Here is a 16,438-nt window from a genome sequence, read left to right as displayed (position 1 = left end):
CTACATGATTCCATATGTGTTATTTCATAGTTGTAATGTCTTTGCTATTATTCTACAATGTAGAAAATAACAAAAATAAAGAAAAATCCTTGAATGAGTAGGTGTGATCAAACTTTTGACTGGTACTGTACATATACACACAGTACCCACTGGCACAGATGTCAATTCAACATCTAATCCAAGTTGATTCAACATAATTTTGTTGATATAGTATAAGATTCAACCAGATGTGCCCAGTGCCCAGTGGGTAGAAAGATTTTTAAAGTGACTTATTTCCATTGTGGTCCCTATTTTTTACATCAATACATCTTCACATTACATCGACACATTACATAGATACAGACATATTACAGAGATACATATACATGTACGTAGATACATATACAATTACATAGATACAGACACATTACAGAGAAACAGACACATTACAGAGATACAGACTACAGAGATACAGACTGTAATGACATTCGTCTGTTGTAAGAAGAGAGTCAGACCGAAATGCAGCGTGTAGGTTACTCATGACTTTAATGAATGAAAACGGTACATGAAATAACTGATATAAGACAACAACAAACGAAACGTGAAACTAATTACAGCCTATCTGGTGACAACTACACAGAGACAGGAACAAACACCCACAAAATACAAAGCGAAAGTCAGGCTGTCTAAATACGGTTCTCAATCAGAGACAACGACAAGCACCTGACTCTGATTGAGAATCGCCTCAGGCAGCCAAGCCTAACTAGACACACCCCTAATCAGCCGCAATCCCAAATAATACAAACCCCAATACGAATACAACATATAAACCCATGTCACACCCTGGCTACCCAAACATATAACAAAAACACAAAATACAATGACCAAGGCGTGACACAGACACATTACATACATACAGACAGGTTGCATAGATACATATACAATTATATAGATACAGACACATTACTTAGATATGTCATGTTGTAGAAAGGATGGGAGACAGGTGCAGGAATATGTAATAGGGGGTTTTAATTCTCCACCCAAAAATACAACATGCCATGAAGGGCACGGGGACGAAGCCCAAAACAAACACGTATACAAAAACACAGGGATGTAAACCCAAACAAAAGAGCGAGGTTAAACCTCTAATAATTACACGGGACGAGACCTGTAATAACAATAGACTGGACGAGACCCTTGATAACAAGTGCACAACAATCCCCAGGTTTGAGACCCGTGATAACAAGTGCACAACAATCCCCGGGACGAGACCCGTAATAACGAGTACATTATACATGCATGTGCATAATGAGACAGTTCAGTGACGCCTAGAGATGGGACATAGACCTCCTTCAGAAACTAGCCAACTAACTAGCTACTAGCTAGTAGTCACTGTTAGACACGGCTAGCGGTCTTCACCTTTAGCTCGGACACCAGCCAGCTTTAGCTCGGTCAATACCTGCCAGTCTGCACAGCGCGATATCAACAGAGCATATCGGACTGCTTTTCTCCACCACATCACTGGATTCCTGCTGCAAGCTCTGGTCTATTACACCGGTTCATCGCAGCTAGCTAGCTGCAACTGAGTGCCTACTGCTGGCTAACGCTTCTGTCCCGATGCAAGCACCAGTTAGCCTTGAGCTAGCCTCGAGCTAGGCCCATCTCTGAAGAGGTATACTTGCTAATTTGTGGGCTACAATACCTCTTTGGCCAATTTGCCTGGACCCTTAAACGTCCGATGTGGTTTCAATAGGCTTTTCCGTTGCGATGTCATCGAAGACCCAACTGCTAGCCCCGCCCCGCTAGCTTTCTGAACACTGAGGCCTCCCGCTCGCCTAGCATAGTAGAGACTACCGAACAGCTCCCGGACTCACCTATTGCTGCTCATTGGACCCTATGATCACACGGCTACACATGCTTCTCTCTAATGTCAATATGCCTTGTCTTCTGATGTTTCAGTTAGTTATTGTTGTATTTCACTGTAGAGCCATTAGTCCAGCTCAACATGCCTTAGATAGCTCGTTTGTCACACACCCCACACATGGGGAGACCTCACCTGGCTTAGCTGGTGTCTCCAGAGATGCAAGCTCTCTCATCGTCACTCAATGCCTAGGTTTACTCCCACTGCATTCACATCCTACCATACCCTTGTCTGTACATTATGCCCTGAATCTATTCTACCACGCCCAGAAATCTGATCCTTTTATTCTCTGTTCCCAACGCACTAGACGACCAGTTCTCATAGCCTTTAGCCGTACCCTTATCCTACTCCTCCTCTGTTCCTCTGGTGATGTAAAGGTTAAACCAGGCCCTGTACCCCCCAGCATCACACTTATTCCCCAGGCGCTCTCATTGTTGACTTCTGTAACCGTAAAAGCCTTGTTTTCATGCATGTTAACATCAGAAGCCTCCTCCCTAAATTTGTTTTATTCACTGCTTTAGCACACTCCGCAAACTCTGTTGTCCTAGCCGTGTCTGAATCCTGGCTTAGGAAGGCCACCAACATTTCAGAAATTTCCATCCCCAACTACAACATTTTCCATCAAGATAGAACTGACAGGCCTCCCGGGTGGCGCAGTGGTTAAGGGTGCTGTACTGCAGCGCCAACTGTGCCATCAGAGTCCCTGGGAAGTCAGGAACCAATATACACAGTCAGTTAGGAAAGCTAAGGCTAGCTTTTTCAAACAGAAATTTGCATCCTGTAGCACTAATTCCAAAAGGTTTTGGGACACCGTAAAGTCCATGGAGAATAAGAGCACCTCCTCCCAGCTGCCCACTACACTGAGGCTAGGAAATACTATCACCACAGATAAATCCACGATAATCGAGAATTTCAAAAAGCATTTTTCTACGGCTGGACATGCTTTCCACCTGGCTACCCCTACCACTACCCCGGCCAACAGCTCTGCACCCCCCACAGCAACTTGCCCAAGCCCCCCCTCCACTTCTAGGCCTAGGCCTTCGACTCTGTCAATTTCCACATTCTTATCGGCAGACTCAACAGCCTTGGTTTCTCAAATGACTGCCTCGCCTGGTTCACCAACTACTTCTCAGAGTTCAGTGTGTCAAATCGGAGGGCCTGTTGTCCGGACCTCTGGCAGTCTCTATGGGGGTGCCACAGGGTTCAATTCTCAGGCCGACTCTTTTCTCTGTATATATCAATGATGTCACTCTTGCTGCTGGTGATTCTACATTTACATTACATTTACATTTAAGTCATTTAGCAGACGCTCTTATCCAGAGCGACTTACAAATTGGTGCATTCACCTTATGACATCCAGTGGGACAGTCACTTAACAATAGTGCATCTAAAACTTAAGGGGGGGGGGTGAGAGGGATTACTTATCCTATCCTAGGTATTCCTTAAAGAGGTGGGGTTTCAGGTGTCTCCGGAAGGTGGTGATTGACTCCGCTGTCCTGGCATCGTGAGGGAGTTTGTTCCACCATTGGGGGCCAGGGCAGCGAACAGTTTTGACTGGGCTGAGCGGGAGCTGTACTTCCTCAGTGGTAGGGAGGCGAGCAGGCCAGAGGTGGATGAACGCAGTGCCCTTGTTTGGGTGTAGGGCCTGATCAGAGCCTGGAGGTACTGAGGTGCCGTTCCCCTCACAGCTCCGTAGGCAAGCACCATGGTCTTGTAGCGGATGCGAGCTTCAACTGGAAGCCAGTGGAGAGAACGGAGGAGCGGGGTGACGTGAGAGAACTTGGGAAGGTTGAACACCAGACGGGCTGCGGCGTTCTGGATGAGTTGAAGGGGTTTAATGGCATAGGCAGGGAGCCCAGCCAACAGCGAGTTGCAGTAATCCAGACGGGAGATGACAAGTGCCTGGATTAGGACCTGCGCCGCTTCCTGTGTGAGGCAGGGTCGTACTCTGCGGATGTTGTAGAGCATGAACCTACAGGAACGGGCCACCGCCTTGATGTTGGTTGAGAACGACAGGGTGTTGTCCAGGATCACGCCAAGGTTCTTGGCGCTCTGGGAGGAGGACACAATGGAGTTGTCAACCGTGATGGCTGGATCATGGAACGGGCAGTCCTTCCCCGGGAGGAAGAGCAGCTCCGTCTTGCCGAGGTTCAGCTTGAGGTGGTGATCCGTCATCCACACTGATATGTCGGCCAGACATGCAGAGATGCGATTCGCCACCTGGTCATCAGAAGGGGGAAAGGAGAAGATTAGTTGTGTGTCGTCTGCATAGCAATGATAAGAGAGACCATGTGAGGTTATGACAGAGCCAAGTGACTTGGTGTATAGCGAGAATAGGAGAGGGCCAAGAACAGAGCCCTGGGGGACACCAGTGGTGAGATGAGGAGACAGATTCTCGCCACGCCACCTGGTAGGAGCGGCCTGTCAGGTAGGACGCAATCCAAGCGTGGGCCGCGTGGGAGATGCCCAACTCGGAGAGGGCGGAGAGGAGGATCTGATGGTTCACAGTATCGAATGAGGATAGATCTAGAAGGATAGCAGAGGAGAGAGAGTTAGCTTTAGCAGTGCGGACCGCCTCCGTGATACAGAGGAGAGCAGTCTCAGTTGAATGACTAGTCTTGAAACCTGACTGATTGGATCAAGAAGGTCATTCAGAGAGAGATAGCGGGAGAGCTGGCCAAGGACGGCACGTTCAAGAGTTTTGGAGAGAAAAGAAAGAAGGGATACTGGTCTGTAATTGTTGACATCAGTGTAGGTTTTTTCAGAAGGGGTGCAACTCTCGCTCTCTTGAAGACGGAAGGGACGTAGCCAGCGGTCAGGGATGAGTTGATGAGCGAGGTGAGGTAAGGGAGAAGGTCTCCGGAAATGGTCTGGAGAAGAGAGGAGGGGATAGGGTCGAGCGGGCAGGTTGTTTCACAAGACGCGAGATTTCATCTGGAGAGAGAGGGGAGAAAGAGGTCAGAGCACAGGGTAGGGCAGTGTGAGCAGAACCAGCGGTGTCGTTTGACTTAGCAAACGAGGATCGGATGTCGTCGACCTTCTTTTCAGAGTCATCTGCAGAGAGGGAGGAGGGGGAGGGGGAGGAGGATTCAGGAGGGAGGAGAAGGTGGCAAAGAGCTTCCTAGGGTTAGAGGCAGATGCTTGGAATTTAGCGTGGTAGAAAGTGGCTTTAGCAGCAGAGACAGAGGAGGAAAATGTAGAGAGGAGGGAGTGAAAGGATGCCAGGGAACTCCATCGGCTGCCCGGAGCCCTGTTCTGTGAGCTCGCAATGAGTTCGAGCCACGGAGCGGGAGGGGAGGACCGAGCCGGCCTGGAGGATAGGGGACATAGAGAGTCAAGGGATGCAGAGAGGGAGGAGAGGAGGGTTGAGGAGGCAGAATCAGGAGATAGGTGGGAGAAGGTTTGAGCGGAGGGAAGAGATGATAGGATGGAAGAGGAGAGAGGCGGGGGAGAGAGAGCGAAGGTTGGGAACATACCATCCGAGTAGGGGCAGTGTGGGAGGTGTTGGATGAGAGCGAGAGGGAAAAGGATACAAGGCCGGAGACTTGGAGCTGGGAGTTGCAACAGCATCTAGTAAAGATGTCACGTATTGCCTGCCTTGTGAGTAGGGGGAAGGTGAGAGGGTGAGGTCAAAAGAGGAGAGGAGTGGAAAGAAGGAGGCAGAGAGGAAAGAGTCAAAGGTAGACGTGGGGAGGTTAAAGTGCCCAGAACTGTGAGAGGTGAGCCGTCCTCAGGAAAGGAGCTTATCAAGGCATCAAGCTCATTGATGAACTTCCGAGGGAACCTGGAGGGCGATAAATGATAAGGATGTTAAGCTTGAAAGGGCTAGTAACTGTGACAGCATGGAATTCAAAGGAGGCGATAGACAGATGGGTAAGGGGAGAAAGAGAGAATGACCACTTGGGAGAGATGAGGATCCCGGTGCCACCACCCCGCTGACCAGACGCTGTCGGGGTGTGCGAGAACACGTGGGCGGACGAAGAGAGAGCAGTAGGAGTAGCAGTTTTGTCTGTGGTGATCCATGTTTCATCAGTGCCAAGAAGTCGAGGGACTGGAGGGAGGCATAGGCTGAGATGAACTCTGCCTTGTTGACCGCAGATTGGCAGTTCCAGAGGCTACCGGAGACCTGGAACTCCACGTGGGTCTGCGCGCTGGGACCACCTCCTGAGGAGCGTTTGTATGGTCTGTGCAGAGAGGAGAGAACAGGGATAAACAGACACATAGTTGACAGGCTACAGAAGAGGCTACGCTAATGCAAAGGAGATTGAATGACAAGTGGACTACACGTCTCGAATGTTCAGAAAGTTAAGCTACGTAGCAAGAATCTTATTGACTAAAATGATTAAAATGATACTGTACTGCTGAAGTAGGCCAGCTGGCAGTGGGTGCGTTGTTGACACTACACTAATCAAGTCATTCCGTTGAGTGTAATAGTTTCTGCAGTGTTGCTATTCGGGGGGCTAGCTGGCTAGCTAGCAGTGTTGTTTACGTTACGTTGCGTTAAAAGAATGACAATAGCTGGCTAGCGAACCTAGAAAATCGCTCTAGACTACACAATTATCTTTGATACAAAGACGGCTATGTAGCTAGCTAAGTAGCTAGCTACGATCAAACAAATCAAACCGTTGTACTGTAATGAAATGAAGTGAAAATGTGATACTACCTGTGAATGCGACCGGGTAGTTGAGTTCTATACAGAACCGGGTAGTTGAGTTCTGATCCACCACTACGCAGACGATACCGTTCTGTATACATCTGGCCCTTCCTTGGACACTGTGTTAACAAACCTCCAAATGAGATTCAATGCCATACAACACTCCTTCTGTGGCCTCCAACTGCTCTTAAATACTAGTAAAACTAAATGCATGATCTTCAACCGATTGCTGTCCGCACCTGCCCGCCCACCTAGCATCACTACTCTGGACGTTTTGACTTAGAATATGTGGACAACTACAAATACCTAGGTGTCTGTTTAGACTGTAAACTCTCCTTCCAGACTCACATTAAGCATCTCCAATCCAAAATTAAATCTAGAATTGGCTTCCTATTTTGCAACAAAGCCTCCTTCTCTCATGCTGTCAAACATACCCGTAGAACTGACTATCCTACCGATCCGATACCACCCACCACTGCAATCTGTATGCTCTTGTTGGCTGGCCCTCGCTACATATTCGTCGCCATACCCACTGGCTCCAGGTCATCTATAAGTCTTTGCTACGTAAAGCCCCGTCTTACCTCAGCTCACTGGTCATAGAAACACCCACCCGTAGCACACACGCCAGCAGGTATATTTCACTGATCATCCCCAAAGCCAAATGGCAGTTGGGAGACTCCCCAAACATATGGAAATAGGTACTCTGGTCAGATGAGACTAAAATGGAGCTTTTTGGTCATCAAGGAAAACGCTATGTCTGGCGCAAACCCAACACCTCTCATCACCCAGAGAACACCATCCCCACAGTAAAGAGTGGTGGTGGCAGCATAATGCTGTGGGATGTTTTCATCGGCAGGGACTGGGAAACTGGTCAGAATTGAAGGAATGATGGATGACGCTAAATACAGGGAAATTCTTGAGGGAAACCTGTTTCAGTCTTCCAGATGTGAGACTGCAGCGGGGGTTCTCCTTCCAGCAGGAAAATTATCCTAAGCATACTGCTAAAGCAACGCTCGAGTGGTTTAAGGGGAAACATTTAAATATCTTGGAATGGCCTAGTCAAAGCCCAGACCTCAATTCAATTGAGATTATTGTACACCAGGGGAACCCATCCAACTTGAAGGAGCTGGAGCAGTTTTGTCTTGGAGAATGGGCAAACATCCCAGTGGCTAGATGTGCCAAGCTTATAGAGGCATACCCCAAGAGACTTGCAGCTGTAATTGCTGCAAAAGGTGGCTCTAAATGTCACACCCTGACCATAGTTTTCTTTGTATGTTTCTATGTTTTGGTTGGTCAGGGTGTGAGCTGAGTGGGCATTCTATGTTACATGTCTAGTTTTCTAGTTCTATGTTTGGCCTGATATGGTTCTCAATCAGAGGCAGGTGTTCGTCATTGTCTCTGATTGGGAACCATATTTAGGTAGCCTGTTTGGTGTTGGGTTTTGTGGGTGATTGTCCTTGTTACTGTCTCTGTGTTACTTTGCACCAGTATTAGGCTGTTTCGGTTTTCGTGGTACGTTTATTGTTTTTGTATTTGATTCGTGTTTACTTTGTTTCATTAAACATGGATTGCAACAGCCACGCCGCATTTTGGTCCACTTCTCCTTCACCACAGGAAAACCCTTACACTAAAAAGTATTGACTTTGGGAGGGTGAATAGTTATGCACGCTCAAGTTTTCTGTTTTTTGTCTTGTCTTGTTTGTTTCACAAGAAAAAATATTTTGCATCTTCAAAGTGGTAGGGATGATGTGTACATAAAATGATACAAACCCTCAAAAAACTATTTTAATTTGAGGTTGTAAGGTAACAAAATAGGAAAAATGCCAAGGTGGGTGAATACTTTTGCAAGCCACTGTATAAGCTGTACCGGACTCTGTAGCATCAAACTGATGTTAGACATTCAGATTTATCCAAAGAACGTTCATTTTTCAAAGTACAGGGGAGTGAACACGATTTAATGCTAACTCAAAAGGAGAACTGGGCATTCAACAAGAATGTTATATGGTAAGAGTAACATACAAAAACATTAAGTATGAACAGTGTAGTACAGTTCAGTGTGTGTGTGGTGTACACTTAAGTGTAGTAAAGTGCACAAAACTGTAGCTACAGATTGTTACACCAGATAATGTGATTTAACCAAAGATTTTTGGTATCCATTACTGGTACTGTTGGGGGTAGCACATAGAATTTTAGACCAACCTTGGAGATACTGTCTTCGTCCTTGATATGTGGAAATAGGAGTCTCATAAAATGTCTCTGTCCAGTTGCAGGGGGGTCTGTTTGAATTTAGAAGATGCTCCGTTATTAAAATAAATATTTTTTTGCTCCATGAAGTAATCCAACAAAGTGTACGCTGCCATCTTGTCTATTTCAAGTTTTCTCTCACTGATTGAGACAAGTGGGTGTCCACCCCAAAGTGCATGTCATGATGACCAGCCACCTGTCTCTATCAATGAGAGAAGACTTGAAATAGACAAGATGGAGGTCATTTTTATTAGGATCCCCATTAGCTAACGCCGTAACGCTAGCTTATCTTCCTGGGGTCCAACACCAATTAACAAGACATTACAAAACCACAAATCAAGACTTCACAAACATTCAACAAGTAGACAATACAGATAATTAAAATACCTGGCAGGAAACACATTAAACATTCAGTTGATACCTTCTATTTCCTGTTTAGTCATATGGTCTATCACATTAGATGTTCTTTTTTTCTGGACTTTTTGCCATATAAATATGGATTGGTAAACAGTTTCATTCAGCTATGTCTCTATATAAAACTATAGATTTAAGGTGATTTGTCCATGGCTTGCGTTGTCTTAGCTGCCCTGAATTTTCCTGTCTGGTTTCGTGGTTATGTGGTGATGTGGTTATGTGTGTTGCTAGTATGTTATAACTGGCCTGATAAATACTGTGGTTTTAAGGTATTTTAGAAATTAAATTAATTTTCAACTCTAGGCCTACTGATGGTTTTGTAAATTTTTGTTGCATAGGTATAGAAAATGTGCCCACTCTGGTATTGGCAAGTGCACTCTAGGCAACAGCTCACAGATACAGTGCAGGTATAGCCGACTACATGATTATTATGGACAAAGTGTGAGATTATTTTTATTTGTCAAATGGCAGCCAAGCATCAATCATCATGTCACCAGAATAAGACCCTGGATATTTATTGAACAGAACATCAAGCTCATCACCGTGCACTTTCCCCACTCTGTAACCTAATAAACTGTATGCTTACCTATGATGTCGTATATTTTCTATCCAACATGAAGACTACTTTACTAGCATAAAAAGGTTGGATGGAAACCTGGTGAATGTCATTTTGAGGATGCTGGAACTATATTTTGAATGAACGTGTATACAGGAGACTTTTGAAGTAGCCTAATCAGATCAAAACATTGTGACTGGTTTTGTTTATGAAACATATAAAAGGTAATACATTTTAAAAGTTGATAAATATTGAGGCTATATTGAAGCACTAGGTTCTAGGTGCCCGATGGAATAGCCGTCGGGATAGGAGAGGACGCAGAGTGCATGTTAAGCTTTCCTGAATAACTGGGCCTGTCGGGAGCATTGTGGCACATTATTATAAGATGATTTGGGGAGAGGGATGATCTGCAACCGACAGCACATTCAGTATGAGAAGTAAAAATACAGCCAGACTGGCCTGCTACCGTGCCTTTCTAGACCGTATAAACTGTCCAGAGGATCAACTGATCCAAATGGAATGAAACATTCAAATCATAAGGCTTTTGTGCCGTTGTTCAAATGACATTTTCACTGCAGCCTAGAGTAGAATGTTGTACTCACTTGAAAACAATAATCAAATGATTCATTGCATTGTGGTTTTGTAGGCTAGTCTAGGTTGGATAATTGTATTGTCCCTAAACAAGATCAAGATCAAGCTGTTTGAGCTAAGTGTCTCGTTTGCAATGATGCACCTGGCCTGCCACTGCCTATCAACTATTCCTATTTGTTCTTGAGGATTCATATAAAACACATTATGCCGCTTTGAATGCTTTATGTGTGGTATGATTGCTAGTTAGCCTATTGTGGATCTGAACAAATGATCCACCCACCACTATAGTCTCTACAGTATGAATGGTGGATAGAGGGCAGGATAGACAGTTAGACTGGTAGACTACAGTATATTGACCTGTGGTATAATAAAAGTTACAATCCTCCCATATTTTGGACCACCCCTCCCCCAGCACATGTCCTTACTGCCAAGCTTCAGATCTGGAGGTATGCACTGTATGCAGACCTATTTGATTTGATTGATTTATTTCACCTTCATTTAACCAGGTAGGCTAGTTGAGAACACCTTTATTTAACCAGGTAGGCTAGTTGAGAACACCTTTATTTAACCAGGTAGGCTAGTTGAGAACACCTTTATTTAACCAGGTAGGCTAGTTGAGAACACCTTTATTTAACCAGGTAGGCTAGTTGAGAACACCTTTATTTAACCAGGTAGGCCAGTTGAGAACACCTTTATTTAACCAGGTAGGCTAGTTGAGAACACCTTTATTTAACCAGGTAGGCTAGTTGAGAACACCTTTATTTAACCAGGTAGGCTAGTTGAGAACAAGTTCTCATTTGCAACTGCGACCTGGCCAAGATAAAGCGTAGCAATTCGACACATACAACAACACAGAGTTACACATGGAATAAACAAAACATACAGTCAGTAATAAGGTAGAACAAAAGAAAACAAAAAGTCTATATACAGTGAATAAATATTGAGCTGTCTGTTTCTGAGCCAACAAGATCTCACCAATTTGACTTCAGATTCTGACATTTATCCAATTTCACCCTGGGTTGCTCCTCCTGCTCTGCATTGTTCCAAATTGTTTAGTTAAGAGTTCAACTTTTGGATAGAATTAAAACATTAAGTTAAGGCATTCATTCCGAATGGTTAATGTAATTTAAGGTTTTTTGGGAAAGGGTTAAAACCAAACAAAGGTAAAATTAGTGTCTACCCTGCTACAACAATCGACACACTGTCCTAGATCTTCAGCTAACAAAGGCAAGGAGCTCAGAAATATAATAACTGCTCTGCATGTTCTCAATTGGCAAATTGTTATTGACATGGATGACCTTGTCATTGTCCGTGGTCGACAGCCTTAATACAGCTGTAATTTGTGTTGGCTTTGTTTGAGTCTGTCGTTGTGTTGTAATTCAATTTGACCAGCCTCTGTCACAAACAGTTCACAGAGGAAAGGAAGGAAGGTGAATATGACTTACATCTCTCTCTGTCTCTCTCCATCTCCCTCTCTCACATTCTCAGGTGAAATCAGTTGTGCAGTTCCTACGAGGGCACGAGGCCTGGGACAGAATGTGACAGACAGACAGTATGTACCCGTCCTCTCAAAAAACTATTTTCCACTCGGTTGAAAGTGACGGCCGTTGTAACTGCTCTGCCCAATAGACTAATTCACTGCCGGAGCACTGCAGCTTAAACATATGAGTTACAGCAAGGTCTGAGTCATGGATCTTACCCATGGATGACTTCTGAGGGTTGATTTCATGCAACCAGAGACTAAGTTGTGCAAGGCGTAAGAGATGCATAGGGGATGGGGCGGACTGAGAACATATATTTTTCACCCAGTCGAAATGACAATTGAGAATGCCTATGACAAGTTCTGAATTGAAAAAGGAGATAGGTACACAATGTGCGTATGCGCTATATGTCACGACTAGTCAAGGTGGGCGCTATATGTCACGACTAGTCAAGGTGGGCGCTATATGTCACGACTAGTCAAGGTGGGCGCTATATGTCACGACTAGTCAAGGTGGGCGCTATATGTCACGACTAGTCAAGGTGGGCGCTATATGTCACGACTAGTCAAGGTGGGCGCTATATGTCACGACTAGTCAAGGTGGGCGCTATATGTCACGACTAGTCAAGGTGGGCGCTATATGTCACGACTAGTCAAGGTGGGCGCTATATGTCACGACTAGTCAAGGTGGGCGCTATATGTCACGACTAGTCAAGGTGGGCGCTATATGTCACGACTAGTCAAGGTGGGCGCTATATGTCACGACTAGTCAAGGTGGGCGCTATATGTCACGACTAGTCAAGGTGGGCGCTATATGTGTGAAGGTAACAAATTATTTTGAAAGTCCATCTGTAGATGCTCTACAGACTATTAGTAACATTTTAACTAACTATCTACTAACCCTAGAAATAAACCCTAACCTTAATCCTTATCCTAACTACAAACTTAACCCTTACCTTAACTCTAACCTTAACCCTGACCCTAACCCGTATTCTAAACTTTACCCTAACCCTAACCCTAGCAAGCAGTTGCTTATCAACAAATAGTCAGTTGCTTATCAACAGATAGTTTTTGATAGTATGACCATCTGTAAAGCATCTACAGATGGACTATCTGGACGATCCAAATAAAGTGTGGCCTATGTGAATAATGTTGATGTACTGTAATTATAATAAATAAGGCCTGCTGAATATATTCATCTTAGAAAGCTTTGTATTGTTACAAAGAAGTACCTGGGGTAGCCTGGAATATGTTTCACACCAACAACTGTGGCAGAATTATGAAAAATGTTGAATGTTTATATTCATTTGACCTCCTTTCTTCATGACGAGGAAGTAATATCTCGAATGCCAAATGCCTCTATGTTTTTTAGATGATGGCTGGCTGACAGACAGCCTCTCTCTGTCTCCGTCCTTCCAGCCTAGAGAGCAGGTTAGTGAGTCCCTGGACCCTCTCTTCCCCTCTCCCTACATGGTCTCATGGGCAGAAATATAAAAAGATATTATTTTTTTACTCCAATGTTTGTAAACAAAGTAAATGTAAACTAACACTGTATAACTTCAAAACATGGTTAAAACTAATTTGATATAAATAGCTCCATTAATAGCTGTCTACAAATTGGAGTGGTTACATTTCTCCAGCCCCAACCCTTAGCATTTTATAGAAACAGTGGCGGGGAAACGTGTTGCTATTGTTTGAACTGCAGATTGCCTCTTTATCATTAGGGTTGAAAACTGGTCTAAATCTTAGGGGCAATTTCCTCCTATTCCTAGTGTGATGGGTAGTGAGCAAGGATGCTCCAGGGACTTGATTCAGAAGGGAGTCATCCTCACTGACCTTTGGAATCCTCTAGGGCAGATCTCACACACACGTGCTCCGGGGCACTGGGTAAGCCTGCCATTTATTTCTCCTCAGTACAATTGTGTTTAGAGAGCTAATGTGTTTCTGTGTTTTTTCTCATCTCGCTCCTCCTCTCTTCTCCTTTCCTCTCCTATAGGAAGGGATCAAACTGCAAGGGAATTGGTTCAAGTGTTTGCGGATTATTTTTCTATTTCATGCACATCTGCTCTGTTTTCATGACTTAACAGAAACTATGGTGAAATCCAGCAGGATGTGTGTAGGTTGGGCCATAGCTCGGATGTTTGAAGTTGGAGTGGGTAGGCATGTAAATTCCAAGAGCATTTGGCTAGTGATAACTGATCCCCCAGTGATACCTGATCCCCCAGTGATAACTGATCCCCCAGTGATACCTGATCCCCCAGTGATACCTGATCCCCCAGTGATACCTGATCCCCCAGTGATACCTGATCCCCCAGTGATACCTGATCCCCCAGTGATAACTGATCCCCCAGATAACTGATCTCCCAGTGATAACTGATCCCCCAGATAACGGATCCCCAGTGATACCTGATCCCCCAGTGATAACTGATCCCCCAGTGATAACTGATCTCCCAGTGATAACTGATCCCCCAGTGATAACTGAGTCCCCAGATAACTGATCCCCCAGTGATAACTAGTTCCCCAGTGATAACTGGTGCCCCAAGTGATAACTGATCCCCCAGTGATAACTGAAACCAAAATGTACATGTTTACATGATCTGAATTCATTAAATGTGAATATGGTCTCTGATGTCTGTAAAGGACAAGCAAAGCCTTTGTAAGATAATCTCTATGCAGGAATGATACACAGAATGAACCTAGGTGGGTGGGTGCAGTGGCATGTAGTGCATATTGGAGCAGTCCATACACACACACACACACACACACACACACACACACACACACACACACACACACACACACACACACACACACACACACACACACACACACACACACACACACACACACACACACACACACACACACACACACACACACACACACACACACACACACGGACCACATTATACGATAGCGTGTGGGTGCATGGCCTTCAGCAGCTGCCAACCACCACCAATGATATAGAAGAGGCCTCTGTGTGAAAAATACATGTAGCGTGGGTTTAGTCAGGCATGGCTGTAGCCTTCCAATGAGAAATAATGGAGAATATCCTTCCTCATAATACTGTGTGGAATCCCTTCTGCAGTTCTATAGTTGACAGTATGCAACATGAACACTGCTATCTGTCTCCCTCCCATGCAGCTGCAGGCCTTTCTTAAATGCCCATGGTACTTGCCTACTGAGCAGCAAGAGGAACTGCCCCACCCTGCTCAAAGACTCTGCTCAAACCCTACACCCCAACCTCTGTACTTCATTCTGTCACCTCTGGTCTCTTGGCCCTCCCACTCTCTGTCCTGGCAGTCCAATGGTGGAACCAGCTTCCACCTGAAACTAGGACAGCAGAGTCCCTGCCCATCTTCCGAAAACATCTGAAACTCTACCTCTTCAAATAGTATCTTCAATCTTAAATAATCCCACAGCAACCCCCCCCCCAGAGAGTATCTTCAATCTTAAATAATCCCACAGTGCACCCCCCCCAAGAGTATCTTCAATCTTAAATAATCCCACAGCAACCCCACCCCCAAAGAGTATCTTCAATCTTAAATAAACCCACAGCAATCCCCCCCCCCACACACACACACACAATAAAAAGCCATTTGTGAACTAACTTGACTCTTTACCCTCCTTTCTAGCTCTGACTCTGCTGATATCTACTTAATTAAGGAAAAATGTACATACCATGATTGTGATATGTGGTTGTCCCACCAAGCTGTTTAAGGAGGAATGTAAATCGCTCTGGATAATAGCGTGTGCTAAATGACTAAAATATAAATGTCCTACATTCCGACATGGAATTGCTCAATCTTGTTCTCAGACCTCCTTCCTTGAAATAGCTTGACTGGTGCGTAAAACCCGCGGATTCAGACAAACGGTGTTACTTATGTCACGCACTTGTGTCACGCACAGGCCCACCCACCATAGAAACTAGTAAGACAGATCATCAGTAACACTTTACTACATGTTATAAACATCAAATGACATGCTGTTCAGGCCCTTTGCTTTTTAAAATCTTTAATGACGACCTGCCACTGGCTTTGAGTAAGGCCAGTGTGTCTATGTATGCGGATGACTCAACACGATACATGTCAGCTACTACAGCAACGGAAATGACTGAAACCATTAACAAAGAGCTGCAGTTAGTTTCGGAATGGGTAGCAAGGAATAAGTTAGTCCTAAAATATTTCCAAAACGAAAAGCATTGTATTCGGGACAAATCATTCACTAAACCCTAAACCTCAACTACATCTCGTAATGAATAATGTGGAAATTGAGCAAGTTGAGGTGACTAAAACTGCTTGGAGTATCACTGGATTGTAAACTGTCATAGTCATTTACATTTACATTTAAGTCATTTAGCAGACGCTCTTATCCAGAGCGACTTACAAATTGGTGCATTCACCTTATGACATCCAGTGGAACAGCCACTTTACAATAGTGCATCTAAATCTTTTAAGGGGGGGTGAGAAGGATTACTTTATCCTATCCTAGGTATTCCTTAAAGAGGTGGGGTTTCAGGTGTCTCCGGAAGGTGGTGATTGACTCCGCTGTCCTGGCGTCGTGAGGGAGTTTGTTCCACCATTGGGGGGCCAGAGCAGC

This window comes from Oncorhynchus gorbuscha, linkage group LG14 (assembly GCF_021184085.1).
Source record: "Oncorhynchus gorbuscha isolate QuinsamMale2020 ecotype Even-year linkage group LG14, OgorEven_v1.0, whole genome shotgun sequence".
Classification (NCBI taxonomy): domain Eukaryota; kingdom Metazoa; phylum Chordata; class Actinopteri; order Salmoniformes; family Salmonidae; genus Oncorhynchus; species Oncorhynchus gorbuscha.
The sequence above is the reverse complement of the archived record's forward strand: the minus strand, read 5'-3'. Positions refer to the sequence as shown.